This window comes from Protopterus annectens, chromosome 8.part0 (assembly GCF_019279795.1).
Source record: "Protopterus annectens isolate FY-2018-M chromosome 8.part0, PAN1.0, whole genome shotgun sequence".
Classification (NCBI taxonomy): domain Eukaryota; kingdom Metazoa; phylum Chordata; order Ceratodontiformes; family Protopteridae; genus Protopterus; species Protopterus annectens.
The window spans coordinates 1,475,529,155-1,475,547,354 of record NC_056741.1 but is presented as its reverse complement, the minus strand read 5'-3'; the positions used below and the strand labels follow the sequence as shown (position 1 = coordinate 1,475,547,354).

The window sequence follows — 18,200 nt, the reverse complement described above, 5'->3', positions numbered from 1 at the left end:
GTCCAAATAATAACGTAGCTGCCTATGGATGTCTAAAGTGTGAAGCAGCCTCTCCCTTTGTTTTGAGGGTTAGGATAAAAGGTAGGTAGGTGTATGGCTTGATTTAAGGCTACCCTGGATACCACTTTTGGCATAAAAGATGGGTTGGTACGAAGGGAAACCCTGTCCTGATGGAAGATGAGGAAGGGCTGCACCGCCATGAGGGCCTGGAGTTCAGAAACCCTACGAGCTGAAGTGATGGCCAGAAGGAAAACTGTTTTCCAGGACAAATGTTGCAGATCTGCTGAGGCAGCAGGTTCAAAGGGAGGCAATGTTAATTTTTCTAGTATGTAATTAAGGTCCCAGGCTGGTATTGGTTGCTTCCTTGGAGGTCTTATATTCTTAGCCCCTCTGAGGAACTGTCGTAAGAGTGGGTGAGAGAATAAAGGAGGATCCGTGTTGAATTCTGCAGAAATGGCTGAGGCATGTATTTTTATGGAAGAAAATGAAAGTCCACTGTTCAGCAGTTCAGCTAGGTACTGTAAAACCTGAGGCAAGTTCAATTTTCTAGGGTCCTGGCCTCTTTTCTCATTCCAACAGCAAAACCGCTTCCATTTTATGGAGTAAGCTTTTCTAGTAGATGGTCTTCTGGCCTCCAAAATGACATCCTGCACCTCCTTGGAGAGTCGGGACTGTTGTGGTGTCAAGGAATTTTCCATGCAGCGAGGTTGAGTGTTTTCAGCTGACTGTGAAGAGTTTTGTAGCTGTTCTGAGTCAGTAGGAGAGGCATTAGAGGCAGGGACCAGGGAGGAGTATGTGTTAGGCTCCTCAGGAGTGGATACCAGTGTTGCCTTGGCCAATCTGGAGCAATCAGTATCATCCTCGGTTTGTCTGTTCTTGCTTTCAAAAGCACTTTGGGCAGAAGGGGCAGAGGTGGGAATGCATAAACTGTCCATGCTGTCCAACTGAATGAAAGGGCGTCCACTTTCCAGGCCTTTGGATGAAAGGTCCTTGAACAAAACTTTTCAGTTGATGGTTCCTGTGGGAGGCAAAAGATCTATGTCTGGCCTCCCCCACGCTTGGATTATCTCTGTAAACACCTGAGGATGTAACTTCCATTCGTGTGGATCTGTCATATTTCTGCTTAGAGTGTCTGCCAGTGTGTTTTCCAGTCCTGGCAAGTACTGTGCTTGAAGTTCGATTTGTCTTTCCAAAGCCAAGTTCCAAAGAGTCATGGCTAGTCTGCACAAGGGGTATGAATGTGTTCCTCCTTGTTTGTTTATGTACCACATTACTGTGGTGTTGTCTGTTCTTATCAGTAATTGTCCTGGATGCAGGAAGTCCGTGAAAGCTGTAATTGCATTTATTACTGCTAGCATTTCTTTTTGATTGATGTGAAGGTGCTTTTCCTTTTGGGACCATCTGCCCTGAATGCACCTGTCCTTCATGTGCGCCCCCCAGGCGTAATCTGAGGCGTCTGTGGTTATGACTTGTTTTGCTTGAGGCTTACAGAATGGAAGGCCTGTGTTTACTTGACATGCTTGGGCCCACCATAGAAATTCCTTTTGCAAACATGGAATTATTGGTATAATTGCTTCCAAACTGTGACTGTGCTGAGACCATAGATTTTTTAGGTACCATTGAAGTTTCCTCATATGCAGCTTTGCACATGGGATTAGAAGAATGCAAGATGCCATGAATCCCAGAGCCTGCAGGATTTTCCTTGCAGTAAGCCTGGTACTTTTTGCTAGTGTTTTGAAGTACTGAGATAGTTGCCCTTGTTTTTCTGGCGTAAGATATGCCATCTGGGTGTTTGTGTCTAAGTTGGCACCCAGGAAAGTTATTTTGTGAGATGGTGTTAGTCTTGATTTCTCCTTGTTGATGGTATATCCCAGAGAAAGCAGTAACCGTGTCACATATGCCAGATGTTCCAGTAGCATGTGTTTGCTGTCCGCTTGGATCAGGCAGTCGTCCAGATAAGGGTAAATTTGTATCCCTTGAAGTCTGCAGTAGGCAATCACTGATGCCAGGCACTTTGTGAATACTCTGGGCGCAGTAGATAAGCCAAAGGGCAATGCAGAGAATTGATAGTGGATTGAACCTGCAAGAAATCTGAGGTATCTTCTGCAGCCTTGTCTGATTGGGACATGCAGGTATGCCTCCTTGAGGTCCAATGTTACCAGCCAAAACTCCTTGCCCAGCATGGGAAGAAGTTGCTGTAATGTGAGCATCTTGAATTTTGGCACGAGTAGGAATGTGTTTAGGATGGATAAGTCCAAAATGGGTCTCCAGTCGGTTCCTTTTCTTGGTACCAGAAAAAGTCTTGAATAAAAACCTTAACCTTGTTGGTGTGTAGGTACCTTTTGTATAGCTCTCATGTTTAGGAGCTTTGAAATTTGCAGTTGTGCCTCTGCCCTTTGATTTTGTGGCAGGTTTGGCATGCCTCTCATTTTTGGAAGAGTGTGAAATTGAAATTTGTAGCCTCTGTTTATAATGTCCAGTATCCATTTGTCTGTTGTGACAATATGCCAATTGCTTGCAAATAATGCTAGTTTCCCTCCCAAAGGTGCTGTCAGCTGAGACTTGCTTGGCATGGAAATGAGGGTGTCATTGGGTTTGCTTCCTGTATTGTTGTACACTGTCTTCACCACCTCTTGGTGCTGGAGATTGCCATTGTCTGCCTCTATATGATCCTTGTGATTGCCCTCTGCCCCTTGTGCGTCTGTATCTACCTCTTTGGGGCTTGTCAGTGGCTGGAAAGGACCAGTTTTTTGAAGGCCAATTCCTGCTAAATCATGGTGGCTGGACCTGTAAGAAAGCTTTAACAGTTTGCATAGATTTGGCTTTTTCTTCCATTTTCCGTAGTATGTCCTCAGCATTAGTACCAAATAGTACATCCTTTTGTAAAGGAGCATCAAGAAGTTTAGCTTTCACATGATCAGGTAAATTTTGTTCCCTAAGCCAGGCATATCTGCGAATGACTGATCCTGTAGCAGCCGCTCTACTGGAAGCCTCTAGGGCATCATAACCACATTGTAAGGTGTGTTTACCCACTTGCTCCGCACTATGCATCATATCCTGTAACTCTTTTAAATCTGGTTGTTCAGGTTGAGACATTTTGTTCCTTAATTGAGATAACAGGTACTGTTGATATTTAATCATATGAAACTGACAGTTTAAGGCCCTCATGGCTAGGGTGGCTGAGGTATATACCTTTTTACCCCACCTTTCTAGAGATCTGGATTCCCTTTCTGCAGGGAGTGGATTCTTGGCAGTGGAGGCCTTTAATCCCTTGGGGCCTTGTGAAATGGTTTCAGGGTCAGCATTATGGCCTTTGTAGAGAAATTGGTGAGAGCTGGGTACTCTGTAATACCTATCAGGTTTTACTGGTGCAGGAGGCAGAGAATCAGGGTTAAGGCAAGCCTCCGAATAGACATCATCCAGTACATCCAAAACAGGGGGTATAGCCAGAGGTCTGTGCTGAGGTAACCAAAGAAATTCCCTAAGCCTTTTCTTGGAATCTGAAAAGTCTTGGCCTTCCCAATGGAAGTGTTCCCTCAAAGTGTGCAAGGTTTCCCCAAAAGAAAAATCCTCAGGAGGGGATACAGAAGGAATGGACTGTTCTGCATCCGAATCCTCAAAAGGGGAGTAAGAGTGTTCCTCTGCATCAGAATGTTCTGATAAAATGGATCCCTGATCAGAAGAGTGAGATTCTTCCTCCACTCTGGGTCTCTTGTCAGGAGGGGGCTGAGAACCTCTGATAAAAGTAATTAAATCCTCAGCCATTTTAAGCATCTGTTTCTTAGGCATGGGTCCAGGAGAAGGGTCCTGTGCAACAGGCCTCGTGGGATGCCTGGCTGCTTTGGATTTAGTAAAAGCCTTTACTGAAAAAGAAGATGAGGGCCTAAATACACCATGGGTGGAGGTGGACCTGTCCACATTAGTAGGCTCGACATTAGCAGGGGCTTCGGTTGTAGTCTGGGAAAGGGCCGAGGACCCAGCGGTCTCGGGTACAGAGAACACCGCCAAAGGAGTGTCGTCGGTAGTCAGGGACTGCAAAGGCGTCTCGCTGAGAACCGGACCACGTGTAGCCTGTTTTGGCGTGGTGTCGGCGGGGCTCGCGTGTCGGTCCTTTTCCTTGCGTTTTTTGGACAAAACGGTAGTCGGAGTGTCCGACGACATCTTATAATCAAAAGCTTTACCAAAGTAGTGTTGGGCGAACTCCGCCCGACGCTTGATAGTGCGTTTATTGAAGGTAGCACAAAAGCGACAGCCGAGACGTCGTGGTCTGGGCCCAAACAAGGTATGCAACGGGAATGGAAATCCTTATGCAGTATTTGCTTCCCACAAGAAATACAATTATTAACTTTTTCTGACATCGGTCTGAGGCAAGAAAAGTTTCCCCAACAGGGTACTTAGCTTTAAAGAAGACTTCGGTTCCAATTTTTCGTAATTCAGGAGCTGGCCGACTGGCACTTGCGAACTGCTTCTGCTTCGGGCACCGCGCGGCAAAAAAGACTGAAGAACATGGCGTCGGCTGTGTCTTATATACTCTGGCCTTACTGACGTCAGAAGAGTAAGCGACGACAACCGACGCCGGACCAAGACTTTGGAATTCGGCCGACCGAGGGACCGCCTGATGGCTGAAAACCCATCTGTGATTACTGCAGCTGTATGCACGATGAACATCTGCTTAATGATAAAAGAAAGCTACAATCCTTTTTCTATTGAAAGCAAAAAGCTAGAACAATGGCATTTACAGTAAAAAGGGGAACACTTGTGATCTTTTGGGACAAGTTATTTTAATTGCAAAACATTTTTGTGCCCTTTCCCCTTACATTCCCACTCTCTTTCACACTCTCACACACACACACACACACACACACACACACACACACACACACACACACACACACACACACACACACACACACACACACACACAGTGTCTCTGTAAAATGTAAAAGGCTCCTAACTGATTTTTGGGGAGGAAAACAAAATGTTTTGCTGGAGACTCTTTCCAGCTTGGATTAGTTTTCATAAATTGCAGTCTATGGTTTACAGGGAAAACATGTAAGTCTATTTTCTGTCATCAAACATATTTTGAGATGTACATTTATTTGATGCGTGTTATACATGCCACACGTATGAGAAATGACAGGTGAGTTTAGCATGACTTGTATCAAATTATTTAATACCAACAAAAATGTGTATATAAGATGTGAAATGGGCAGTGAAATTGAAAGTGTGACAATCTGATAAAGTCTACTTTTGTATTGTTTTTTTACAACTTTGGGGGAGGGTAACCCCCTCAAACCTCTATGTCTGCTGCAGCTGACCTACCATATTTCAGCTTTTCTGCCACAAAAGTAGCCCAGCAAGCTTTTCGTTTTCTTCTTCACCTAACATTACACTTACCTGTACCCTCTTTCTCAATGATTGACAGCAGCTGTCTTCTAATAAATACAAATGTTTTATCATTTGAAAGTTGTTTTGCAAAGCAGCATTTTAAATGGTTTCATTAACCAATTAAATCCATAAATACCACATTCTAAAAATAAGAAAATTAAGTCACTGGTGCTTAAAAAAATGCCTGACTTAAGACAACTGTTCAGAGTTACAGTAGACTCCCTCTTATCTGGTCTCGGTGGGACTGGACCTTAGGCTGGATAAACAAATGTCTGGTTAATCAGAAAAAGCATACAAAATAATATGTATAGGTTATAAATCAGCTAGAATAACATGATTTGTGTTAGAATGCATTTTTCTAATGAATATGAAATCTAAAACTCAAATGTCTGTCATTATTTAGCCCAGAGGAGGCAGAAGTGTTGCTCTTCTCTGTTGTTTTTTGCTAGACCTATACCAGAAATTTGATGGCCAGTTAAACAGGAGGCTGGATAAAGAAAGGCTGGATGAGAGGGAGTCTACTATACATACAAATGCCATATTTTGCAGGCTGCACAACTGCCAATTCTGCATGTCTGGACAGTGGACATAAGAAACATTTACTAGACAACAAGTTCTAACTTAATTTTTTTTCTTGAGGAACAATAAGCAATACTGAATCAAACTATGATTAGATCCTAGTGACATTTCCTATTCCTTTATTTTCTTGTTAATTTACGGGTATTTGGTGATTTACTGTAACACAGAAAACCAGTTCTAATTGAAGAATGAGGCACTCTAGCTAGGTTGTACTTTTCAAACATAATGCAGTACATTAGAATATAAGAAACTGAAGAAACATGATAAATAAATCAATGTTTTAGTTACAGAACTACATTTTCTAAGTATCAATTCAGATATTTGATTAGTTTTTCAAATTACCTGCCCTTAAACATTGAAAAATCACCTTTTACTAAGCTGACCTTTTGTCTGTTTGGTTCATCTAAGGAAGCAATGCAATTATTTGAAATGTCACATCTTGATGTGGGGTTGGGGTACTTACAAAATTGAAATTATTCATGGAAACCACTGCAAGACCAAGAAATTAATATAATTCCCATCAAAACAAGCCTTTGACGTATAAACGTATGCTCTTACTAAGCCAAGTTTCATCGATTACTAAATAAGCTGTACTAAAATTGTACTTATACTGTTAAATCCCTCAGTACTGATATAGTCTACAATTTTAATATGTATTACAAATGAATGGCAAAGAAAAAAGGAACAAGTATCTCAAAAGTGGAAACAAATAAAAGCATAGGAGGAATAAATGACAACTGCAAACAGCTTTAAAATGACAACTTAAATGGCATTTTAACGGCCTTCAATATTAACTTCATGAACAGATGCACTGCTGTACAGGTGACAGCACACAAATATAAATGTTATTTTCATACGAAGTCAAACCTTATAACTATGAAGTCAAGGAGAAGGACTACAGATACGGAGATACGCGAGTAATTCTTGGTTCAAAATTCAGGGGTAAAAGCTACCTTTGACCCTAACTACTTACTACTACAAGCATTACTAAGATCTCATGTAAAAACATATACTGTCATTACTTCTACCATTCTCCCATCCTGACCCCAGTTCAATCCAGCCACCACTGAACAGACGTCAAATTATGTACAATAAAATAAGCTTGGAATTGTGGGTGGGCTAAATATGCATTTGTTAGGGTTTCACTTCCCTCCCCCCCCACTCAAACCACCAATTACCATCTTACTCAAGAAGTCAAAGGAGGTACTAGACCCAAACTGCACACTAAATATTGCTCCCTTTTAGATGTTATTATTACTAACATACCCAATATGCTGCAAACAATTCATATACTTTCCAAATCTCTTGGTGACCATTGTCCAATAATTTCTTGTCACCTAAAGTGCACTAATTAGTACCTGTAATATTAAACTCCAGGATTACTCCTGACATCTCAGAAAAGATTCAACGTACAGCTAAATCAAACTGATTAAAAAGATTTATATACTTACAGAATGAGCAATTATAACATGGAAGTGTATTCTTATTGTTAATAAATCCACCTGCTCCTTTATTATAAACTTAAGGATAGAAGAAATGTAAGTATATAAATCTTTCCAATTAATTTTTACATCCAGTCTCACAGTGTACTTTTGTTTTTAATGTGTTCGCTACATGCACAACAGAAAACGTAAGGCTAGAATTTCCTCTCACCTCTCTGAGATACAGAGAAAGACTGAATCTAATGCACTATATAAGCACATCTTAACTAATTGAATGATCATGTATTTAAGTTTAGAGTTTTACAGAGAATCTTTCCTAATAAGAGAGGGGGTGATTTAGCTAAGAAAACTGAGAGAGAAGAACACAAATGGATTAACTACTTTAGGGCAGATCACTCACCTGGTTTGAACACTTTAAATAGTGTGAAACCCCTACTAAAGGAGAGACAAACATATGCTATTTAATATTAATATTTATATACTTTTGTACATTTTTACATGTTTTTATACATTTTAGATTTAGGCAATATTTATACTTGAATGCTATGGTTGTTACTATTTAAGGAATTGTTGTTTCCTATCTTATAATACCATGTGGTCACTGTGAATTTTGATTGGCTGGCTGCAACTATTTAAACTGAGTGTCATTCACTGTTTTTATCTACACTGAAAAGTCTGTAAGACTTGAAAACTTTGTGTTTTATTAAAGTTTTTGGGATGGTTGGACTACTGGTTCTTCTTTGGTTATAATTACATGTCCAATTGCTCACAACAATGTACTAGTCACATAAACCTGCACTAAGCCTAAAAAACAGTATGCAGTGAATAAAGTGCTAACTTTGAGGGAATTTACAGTATACAGTGAATAAAGTGCTAACTTTGAGAGAATTTCCTGCTTTAGTTTCCCCTTGTCTTTGTGTGCCTAGCTGGCCTTAGGCATAGGCCAACTAGGCAGCGCCTAGGGAGCCACTCTAGCAGGGGCGCTTTCCAAGTAATCTGGATAGCATAGGTAGACAAGAATGGAGGAACCGGGTGGCTTGTGTGTGTGAGTGGGTTGAGGGGGTATCTGTGGAGCCCTTTTGCCTAAGGCACCAGTTGACAAAAGGCCAGTCCTGTTTGTGTGCATGAGACAGACAGTGGACCTACACTGTATGCATTATAAGCAAATGTTACATCACCAGTAACTCCAAATGCTGTTTAACTCATAATTTTTCCATCAGCACAAAAATTCTAAGCTTCCAGCAAGTCACTGTCACTAGACTGCTACATGCCCAAATATATTTTAAGGTTTTCATAATTTTATGTTTTTGGTGCAAGCAGAAAGACAGACAGTGGAGAATTAAACAAACATCTGCAGTGCTAGTAGTTAGAGGATATAAACAAAAATATCACTATATTAAATACTTTGATGCAAAACCAAGCATTCCCTGTATCAACAAGGCAGTGTGACCATGGAATTAGTGTATAATACTGCAGGGGCACATCAAAGCAAAAATCAGTGATTCCTATTCACTTTGTAAAAACATGCACTTCTGTGGTAATGTTTAGCTTGTCTTTTCTAAATCACTCTACTTTTAATATGATGCTCTAGCCCCCATGCTAAATAAACTCAGTAATCAATGGATGATGAGCAGTGTTTGATTCAACCAGCCTGTACTGCTCTCCATCAAGCCAGAAAACCCTTACACCTCCCCCAAGCCCATCTGAGATTCCCAATATATATATATATATGATCCTATGGTCCAGTTAAGATAGACTACAGGATACAGTAAGAGCCTTACTGCGAATTTAAGTTTCCAATATTACCCTTGAATCCTGTTCAGTATGGCAGTGCATGTATTTTAAGCTGCTGACTAAGTAAATTTGATTCAGCTAAATTCTTCTGTAAATTTCCAGAAAGCTGCATATCTATTAAGCCTTTACTGTGAATCAGTTCTGACTTTTCTGTTTCATCTATTCCTTGCAAAAGCATGCACTGCTATTTTGTAGTTTTCACAATCTGGACCGTATTGAAACACCATTAGAGTTTGTGGGAGAAATCTAGTATTCCACAGTATACTCCAACAGAGAACTGATCAACTATGTGCATAGGAGAACAACATTCTTTTTCTGCTCTAGTCCTCATATGACCACTGAGATTAGCCCCCACTCTGGTTGCTGTACTGAACTGCGCAATAGTCCTACAACTGCTTCACTTCCTGGGGGTGAGCAGAGCAGGAGTAATGTCATCATCTTCAAGGAGGACAGCAGTTTTCTCATTAAGGCTCTAACTCCACTGGAAATACTCAACAGTGTCTAAGGAGATGGTATGCAAAGATCCTTTGTTATGCAGAGTCATGCATCCATGTGCTGTGGACCAGCCATTCTTGTTCACAGGCGCCTCCCCCTTTGTGATCTCTGGTTTCTACTGGGGACTCTATTATGCAGAGTGCATTTATAAAATATGCCGTTCCCCTCAAAGAAAGCTGAACAGGATTAAGCTTCATTATTCTTGTTAATGCCAGTTCCAACAGGTGCCTGAGACATTATTCAAACTCGGGTTGCTTGAGCTTTATCCCTCAGTCTATCACAAGGTGGCATAACATTTCTATTTTACTGATGACATACCTCAGTATCCCCCACTCCCAACCGCTTGCCTTCCCACATCATTCTATATAACTTTAGGTAATACGATATCTCCAAGGTTCCTTTCCACACCTGATACCACTGATTTTTTTGATTCTGTAATCTGTCATTATGCACCAATAGTATTAATACTGCAGCAGACATGTGCTGTGCCGCTACCATTAAGTACTGTGCTTTCTAGCCTGTGTTAATAGCTAAGTTGGGGTTCTAATTTCACAGCAGTCAATCTTGAGTGTATGGGTGTATATGTTCATCCGATTATCAATCTGGAGACAATTTTAGAATGGCATGTGAGACCACAGCTATGTCAGTCACTCTTCCAAACATCTTCTTGGGGGGGGTTGGCATAATGGTTAAGGTCTTCACTTCACAAACACAGGGTTCAGGGTTTGATTCTGGCCTTCAGGTTATTGTCTAGGTTTAAAGTGACCCTTCAGGACAGTTTGCCTCGTATTCACCTAGGAACTAAACAGACTGCTTTGATCTAAATCAGAGTTCCATGAGCACATTAAGAAAAACAAACTTGAATAAACCTTCTATAGTCTAGGCTGCAAAATTATAAAGATGGTACCTGCATTCTTGAATACAGGATTTGTTCAGTTTGGATGCGGTAAAGATGTAATGAAAAAAAGATAAACATGATAAACAAATATAATAATATAGAAATGACAGCAAAGGTTGGGTTGAGTCAAAGAATAATATAAAATTCAGTTTTTAATATTAAGGACTATTGCCGGCCTTAAGCATTATGCAGTAGCAACCTGCTATGACTGACATGAATGAAAAACATAATAAGTTTTTTTTTTCCCCCCAACACAAATTCATAGAGACCTTGAGTTCCTTGTGAATGCTATCTCCCACTCTGGAAGGAAATAAGTGATGGATTTGTCAGTAGCACAAATGTTGAATAAATACTAAAGATACCCACTAAAACTGTGCTGTAACAGCTAATGTCAGAAAAACAAGAGCAATGTCTACCAGCAGCAGCAGATTTTTTTCCCCAATGAGGTCTACCCTCCTATTGTTCAAAGACCTCAGCTGGGATCTGTTGCTTAGCTATATAAAATGACCACAGAGTCCAGAATATTGGAAATTATGCCATTAATGTCATGTGTATATCTGCAAACGGCCAGTCTTCTAGACACAGCTGCAAAGTCAGCCAGGGAGACTGGACAAAGGAAAACGAGAGTGGTTAATGCCAACTCACTCATTCCCAACAGTAGAGGGGGCTCATAGGCCCACAGCATTAGCAACTAGCAGTGGCTGGGTTTATCATCTGCCTGTAGTGGACACATTGGCTCATGCTGCAACAGGAAGGGACTACGCTGCTGAGTTGGGGAACAGGAAGTGAGTGTGTGTGTGTGTGTGTGTGTGTGTGTGTGTGTGTGTGTGTGTGTGTGTGTGTGTGGAGGGGGGGAGGAGTACACAAACCTCCTCCCCTGACAAGGCAGCCACTGCAGATCTACAAGTAGCGTAGGATTTTAAATTGTTCCGAGGGACCAGTATGCTAAGCTGCTCCTTAACACACGACTCACACTGCCGAGGAATGGATGGGCTGACAGGACTTCCCAGGCAGGAATAAGTGGGCCATAGGATTCTCACCTTGCCTAGAGATGACCCCCTCTATAAAAAAAAAAAAAAGAATGGGCCAGTTGAGGTTAGGTAGTTGAGCCAATAAACAGGGTTTTTCAGAGGTGGAGATGGAGATATATATATAAAAAGTTTGAATTTAAAGTAAACTGAGTAAGAATTTCAACTGTACAACATAAATACACTACAGTATAGTGCCACAAGTAAAAATAAAAATACATGAATGAATGAAAGGATACATGAATAAGGGAATAAATTAATAAGCTGCACGAAGCATAAAGGTAACAGGATGCTGTAATTCCTGGCATGTCATAAATATTTATAGTTTTTCTCAGAAATCTAACTCCAAAACAAATGTAGAATTTGTCCTGTCACAGACAGATAGATAGATAAAACTAGTATCCCACCTTCACTACAGAATCAGTAAACTACAGTCAAAATTTGAACAAAAATGCACATTATACAAAAGAGGGTCATTACTATACAAACACATTCACATTGATTGGGTGGCTCAAACAGAATGCCAAATGTAAATCAAGCATATCCCAAAAGTAAAAAGTCTACCCTTTTTAAGTACTGATGAGTGTATCTATATTTCACTTCCACAGCTGTAGGATTGTTAATCTATTGTTATATGGCTGGAATCAAAGAACACAGGTGACTGAAAAAGGCAAGAGCCATACAGTATTTCCAGGACATATGCCTACAGGCATAAGCCTTGCTTAATTCACTGTCTGTGTTCACCTTCTTGGGTCCCACTGGTTATATAATTATTTGAGGTTCTGTGAACAAGAGGATTATCCTACCCTACCCATGTTGGCTGCTCATTTTTTTGTGTCTCGTCCTACAAAATTCAGTGATATCAATTTTCCATACTCTCATGACTACAGATGGTTTAATTAATGTAACCATACCTCTCAACTGTCCAGATTTTTGGCTCCTATTTTTGGTCTGTTCCTTATAAAATTTGTGTTTTCTAGCAAATCACTGGGATGATCTGAGGACTGAAGTCACTAAATAATGACAAACATTTGTATTTCAGACTTCAAATCCTTCAGAGAATGTATGTTAAAACAAACCTTGTTACTCTATCAACTTTCTAAGTTTATAAGAGCAACTTTTAAGATATGGTGCTATTTTGGGTCTCTGTCCCCCCATTTTGTCAGGCTTTGTCCTGATTTCTTGTACTAAAAGTTGAGAAGTGTGAGTGCAACAACATGGGACAAAAGGCTGATGGGAAGATTTTAGATTTCCCTGACAATAGGTAGAGCTTGTTCTCAACTACTCTACCCTGCCACCTGTAGCAGGGTTCCTCACCCTTTCATTAGAAGTGTTTCCTAGTCAAGATACTGTTAATGAGATAATCCATATCCAGTTCTGATTTTATCCGAGTAACAGCTACAGCCTCTCAGAATGTGTCTCACCGGTGTGAAGTACAGTACTTGGTCTGTCTCATCCTATCAGTGGACTACTTCTAACTTGGTGTACATGATGTTCCTAGGCTTTAATGAACACAACTTCATACTATCCTACCTTGACATCATAGAGATTATCAGATCATTGCTTCTGTCTTTATAAAAATATAACTTTTCAAGACAATAATTAAAAAAACAGATGTTTTGATATTCAAAAAAACAGATCAGGAAAAAGATGTGTCAGCAGCTCAACATGTAGCACACCCGTCTTTGGTGCTGGAAGACCAGTGGGCTGTGGGTTTTACTCCCACAACTGGTGACTGGATTGTTGACTTGCAGTATAGCATTTGAGGGTTCTGTACTCCTGAATGTGCCATCCTTTGGATGGATATATTAAACCGAGGTTCTACCTGCTTGAGTTGGTGGTAGTTCAGTTGAATGTAAAAGATCCCACAGCACCTATCAAAAAGAGTAAAGGAAGTACTCTGATACTCTGTCCAAATAAATACCACCTCGGGTGTTTCCTCACAGGAGGCACACCAGCCTAGTAGGACTGACCTAGTCAAGAAAAGATAAATAAATAAAATTCAAGAGCTATCAGTACAACATATCAGGGTAAAGGTGTTAAGTGCATCAAGATACTACAACAAAAAACACATGCATCATAAATTTTCTTCACACCCCTTGTCATTTGTCACCCAAATGTAAAATTGGATGCTTCCTGAAAAGAATGAAACGTGACCTGTCATTTCAAAGCAATGGATGAATGCAAAACAGTACAGACTGCATACCTTGACCTGGCCAAATCTTCTGACACAATTCCCCATTTAGTCATAGTAGAAAATCGAAATAAACTGGGAAATTAACCTATGTGTCATCCCCTGGATTGCTAATTGGCTCCCAGATAGGATGCAGGAAATCAAAACATGGGACGTTCCTTCTACAAAGCGGCTAATCACCAGTGAAGGCCCCACCAGGGCTCTGGCTGATTAAGTCTGCAGATGACTACAAGCTAGAAGCAGTCAATGAATCCCCAAATGACTCAGCCATCCTACACAAAGGTTTGTCCCAAACAAATAACTGCGGGGAAAATTATGGATTGAAACTAAATGCTAAAAAATGCATTATTGCATCCTTTGGGGAGCCAACTATCACTTCGAAAATATGTTCCTAAGATTTGGCCCAGTTGTTCGGGATTTTGGAACTTATGTGGACAGTGATCATAACTTTTGACCATCATGTATCCAATCTTGTAAGAAAGCCCTACAATATTGCGCAGCTTATGAACAAAGGTATTTTGCCTAGAACTACGGATGTCATTGTGCCCCTTTACTCAGCCCTAATCAGGCCGTCACTGAATTTAACGACCTTTTTGGTATGTATCTGTCCTAACACATGTAACAACTGGCACTCCCACTGAGACACTTTACTAGAAGGATACAAGACTTAAACAAAATGTTCTATATAGACTAACTCAAAGCCCTGTCACTATACCTGATATCCTACACACTGCTAACAGGTGATCTGTGTCTGGCATACAAGGCATCCCCCGACCCAATACTGATGGATTTACTGCACATCAGCAAGTCAAATGGCATCATAAATACTTAGTCTACGGATATAAACATCTTCTTCAACATCAACAGAATGGTTTGGAGGGACACGTATATCTTGTAGAAAATATTGCTGTGCTAGAACAGACTCCATATAAAACAAAGTTCATCCTTGTCTACATTCATGCGCAACATGGATCTATGGGTGGGAAACAGAAAATTTAACCCAGGTCTGCCCCCGTACTACTAATGGACAGAGGCAGCTCCTAAATGCTTTATTCCATTCATGTGTCCTCTCAAATTATCTAGGACATGACTCCAGTTATTCTCATCAGGGGTAATATACAATTATCTACTATGGGATGGATAATGCCAATCTCTAACCAAATGGGATATGTTAATTTGAGCACAAAAGAGAAACTGGTTAGGCTTAAATTAGCTCACAAGGGCAGCAAGTCTAGTACTTACCTATGAACCTATATTGTAACTCAAAAGTTCTTGCTCTATTGACACATGTCAGCAATATATTGGTAAATTTGAAATAAACTTGACTAGGCTTAAAATGGCCTTTGGGCTGACAGCCTAGTAGCCACCTATAACTTACAATTGTATCCATGCCTAGAAAGAAGACTACTAACAGAAAAAGATAATATGGCTTACCTAGATTACTGTGATTTGCATGTAGTCTTTTTAACCCTTTAGCTTCTATATGTCCCATTAGTTCACCCATAATTTAATCACCTAATTATATTAATCAAACATTCAATTAAAACTTCACTTAGTTTACTCACTGACCTGTAATATGAAACCGGAGACCCCTAAACAGAACGTGGGCAGCAATCTTCAAATCACTAATGTAAATAAACTACAGGGATCCATATACAGGTTTTACTGGTGGAATGGCCCCATAAAGTAAAGCAATAAACACTGCACACTTTCTAATCCAACTAATTAAGATTTCATTTCTCGCACTCCTGTTCCTCAAGACATTGAGCCTCAAAACAGACCCATAACACAATCAGTAAGTATACCATGCCTCAGGTTATATGTTCATTCTAACTCAAAGACGCATGGGTTCTAAAAACAGAGCAGGGTCAAAAAAATCACTACAGTTTTTTTCCCTTTCTTTCTATATTCCTTTATTTTCTGCACTCATTCTTCTAAGAGGTCAGCCACGCATACTGCTTCACACAGAAGATATTCTATTTTCTCTATCCATGGTACTTTTTCAACAGTCCCTCTGCCTCCAAATCATAAACTATATAGACCTAAACCTGCAAGTAGTACGGTCCCATGCCACCATCACTCTGACAAGGATGACCTTTTCTTCCGTATACTTTTTCCAACAATTAAGCATTGGCGCTACTATGGAATGAGCACATCACCACACTTACTATTTTCCAAAAGCACCTGCTATCTTTATTTTTTTTGCTACTACACAGGATTTGCTCAGTGACTCTCCCACCTGCATCTGATTAACCTAATTTGTTCCTCCCAAAATGAGAACAGCCAGGCATCCTTACATACGGCAAGAACTCCCCAGCCTATTCTTTCCCCTGGGAGGTTAGAGTCAGGTGGTAAGGATTTGGTCAGACTGCTTACCCACAGACTTCCATAACTTTCATCTCTGCTGGCATCTTGCAGGCACTGCAAATGCTGACACTATAGGCAGCTCTAACACACAAGCCTCTGTGGTTATGCAGTGTACCACATATACAGGGCATGCCTTCTAGGCTCCTTTCAAGGGTGATCGCCATCATACAAGTAGATGTCAACAATACAGTAAGCAGGACTTAACCCTACCCCCCCCCCCGACAGAACAGTTGGCATTGTCCTCTCAATCATCCTACCCCAACTTGCTCCCATACAGCACGTGTTGCTAACTGAATAAGGGCCGGCTGGGTCACAGTCAGTGGCTAAGCACCTGCTATCTTGTGCACTCTTAAGGTATAAAAATATTTCACGCACATGCTCCCTGAGAACATGCCTCAATAAATTCAATAACTTCTTTCTGTGCCGACATGCCCACTCAAATGTCACTCCTTAATCTAACTCAATATGTTTAATAGCACAACCTCTTTTTTATGTTGTTGTGCTTCTGTCTTTGAGTGACTTTCTCTCTTTCATACGTCTATGAGTCTTTTAAAATGCATACATTTATTAGTTTAATTTTCTTATCTAGACATTACCTGTTTGTTTACAAATCTGTGGGCAGTCCTAAGAATTAAGAGGATGCACTGTCTAGTGTAAAATCACAGTGTACAAAAAGACCACATTCCTATTCCCAGGCTCATGTGGACAAAAATTAAAATGTGAATATTCAAAGCCTCGTTTTTCAGTTTTACTAGCACTGACTTTCTACTTGAATCCTACCCTCTGCTACTAAGATGTCTCACCTAGGCTTGCATTCTGTGCATGTCTTTTTGAAGGTATCATTTTCAGAACTCTGTGCACTACAGTAAAAGAGGTCTTACAAGCCGGCTACACAACAGAAACCTTATCTCCTTACATCTGTTCAGCATAACAATTTCCAGCACACCATTAGATGGCAGGACATTCAATAAGCTGCAGAAAACAGTACCACACAGGTGTGAATTGGATATCATAATATTTGATGTCGCATGAGTTGCTCAAGTACTGCTTTGATTTTAACAGAAACAGGCATACCTGAAAAATTACCTTTACTCAGTCCGAAAACAATGAAAGGGGGACAGAAAGAAAGCAGAATGGGTCAAAGACAAAGAGAGATGTTTGTTGCACTGCCTAGTAAGCTAGGAGTCATAAAACATGAGTAGTCTGGGTTTATCCCCATCATTTTCTTGAACAAAGATGACACCTTACAAGCAGCCTTTACCACCATTCATGCATGTTGGGAAACAATGGTAATTAACAGTCCCTTATTTTTTATTTTTTCATTACAAGTATAGTGAAATGTGTTATACCACCAGCAGCAATTTCCTATAAAATAAGAGCTCCCCAGATTTATCAAACCTGTCCTTGTCAATACCCCCCAACAAAAATGCTGAAGTGTGGCTTACTGGAGATGTCATATGTAAACGGCCTGGCACACTTTTAAAAAGTCTAAGTTCTTTGCTAATACACACCTGTACAAGCATGGCTACAAGAAAACTGAAGCACATACTGTAAGAATCTGTCCACAGGCAAAAAGGGTTAATTAAAAGTGATATAGCAATACTTCGGCAGGCATAAACCCATACCACAACAAACCCTGTGTCTGTAGCAGGCATAAACCCATACCAAAACAAACCCTGTGTCTCTATCAAGGACAGAAGTGGGAATATCAAACATCTATGATATGCACACGGTTTAAGGTATGTGCACTCAGTTAAATCCCTTCCTTATTTTATTATTCTGGCACAATGCATGTGTAGCCAAAGAAGCAAATCACACCTTATCTTACTACTTAATAAAAAAAGCAAGGACATTGGGGCTGAAAATAGCAATCAAAACACTTCTGCCTAACTACATATACCTTCCGGTGGACTTTGTATATTTTCTTCAATATTTATTGTGTTGGTACAGTAGACTAAAGAAATGAAATGCTGTCAAAAGATGGGTTAGCCATCTAATGGACTTTCTAATTACCT

General features: G+C 40.3%; 1 protein-coding gene across 1 annotated transcript in view; it reads right to left on the bottom strand.

Moving 5' to 3' along the window:
* The window catches only part of NCAM1 (neural cell adhesion molecule 1), a 1,088,618-nt gene that overhangs the window by 558,669 nt on the left and 511,749 nt on the right, over positions 1–18,200 (bottom strand). The gene's annotated exons all lie outside the window — the stretch shown is intronic.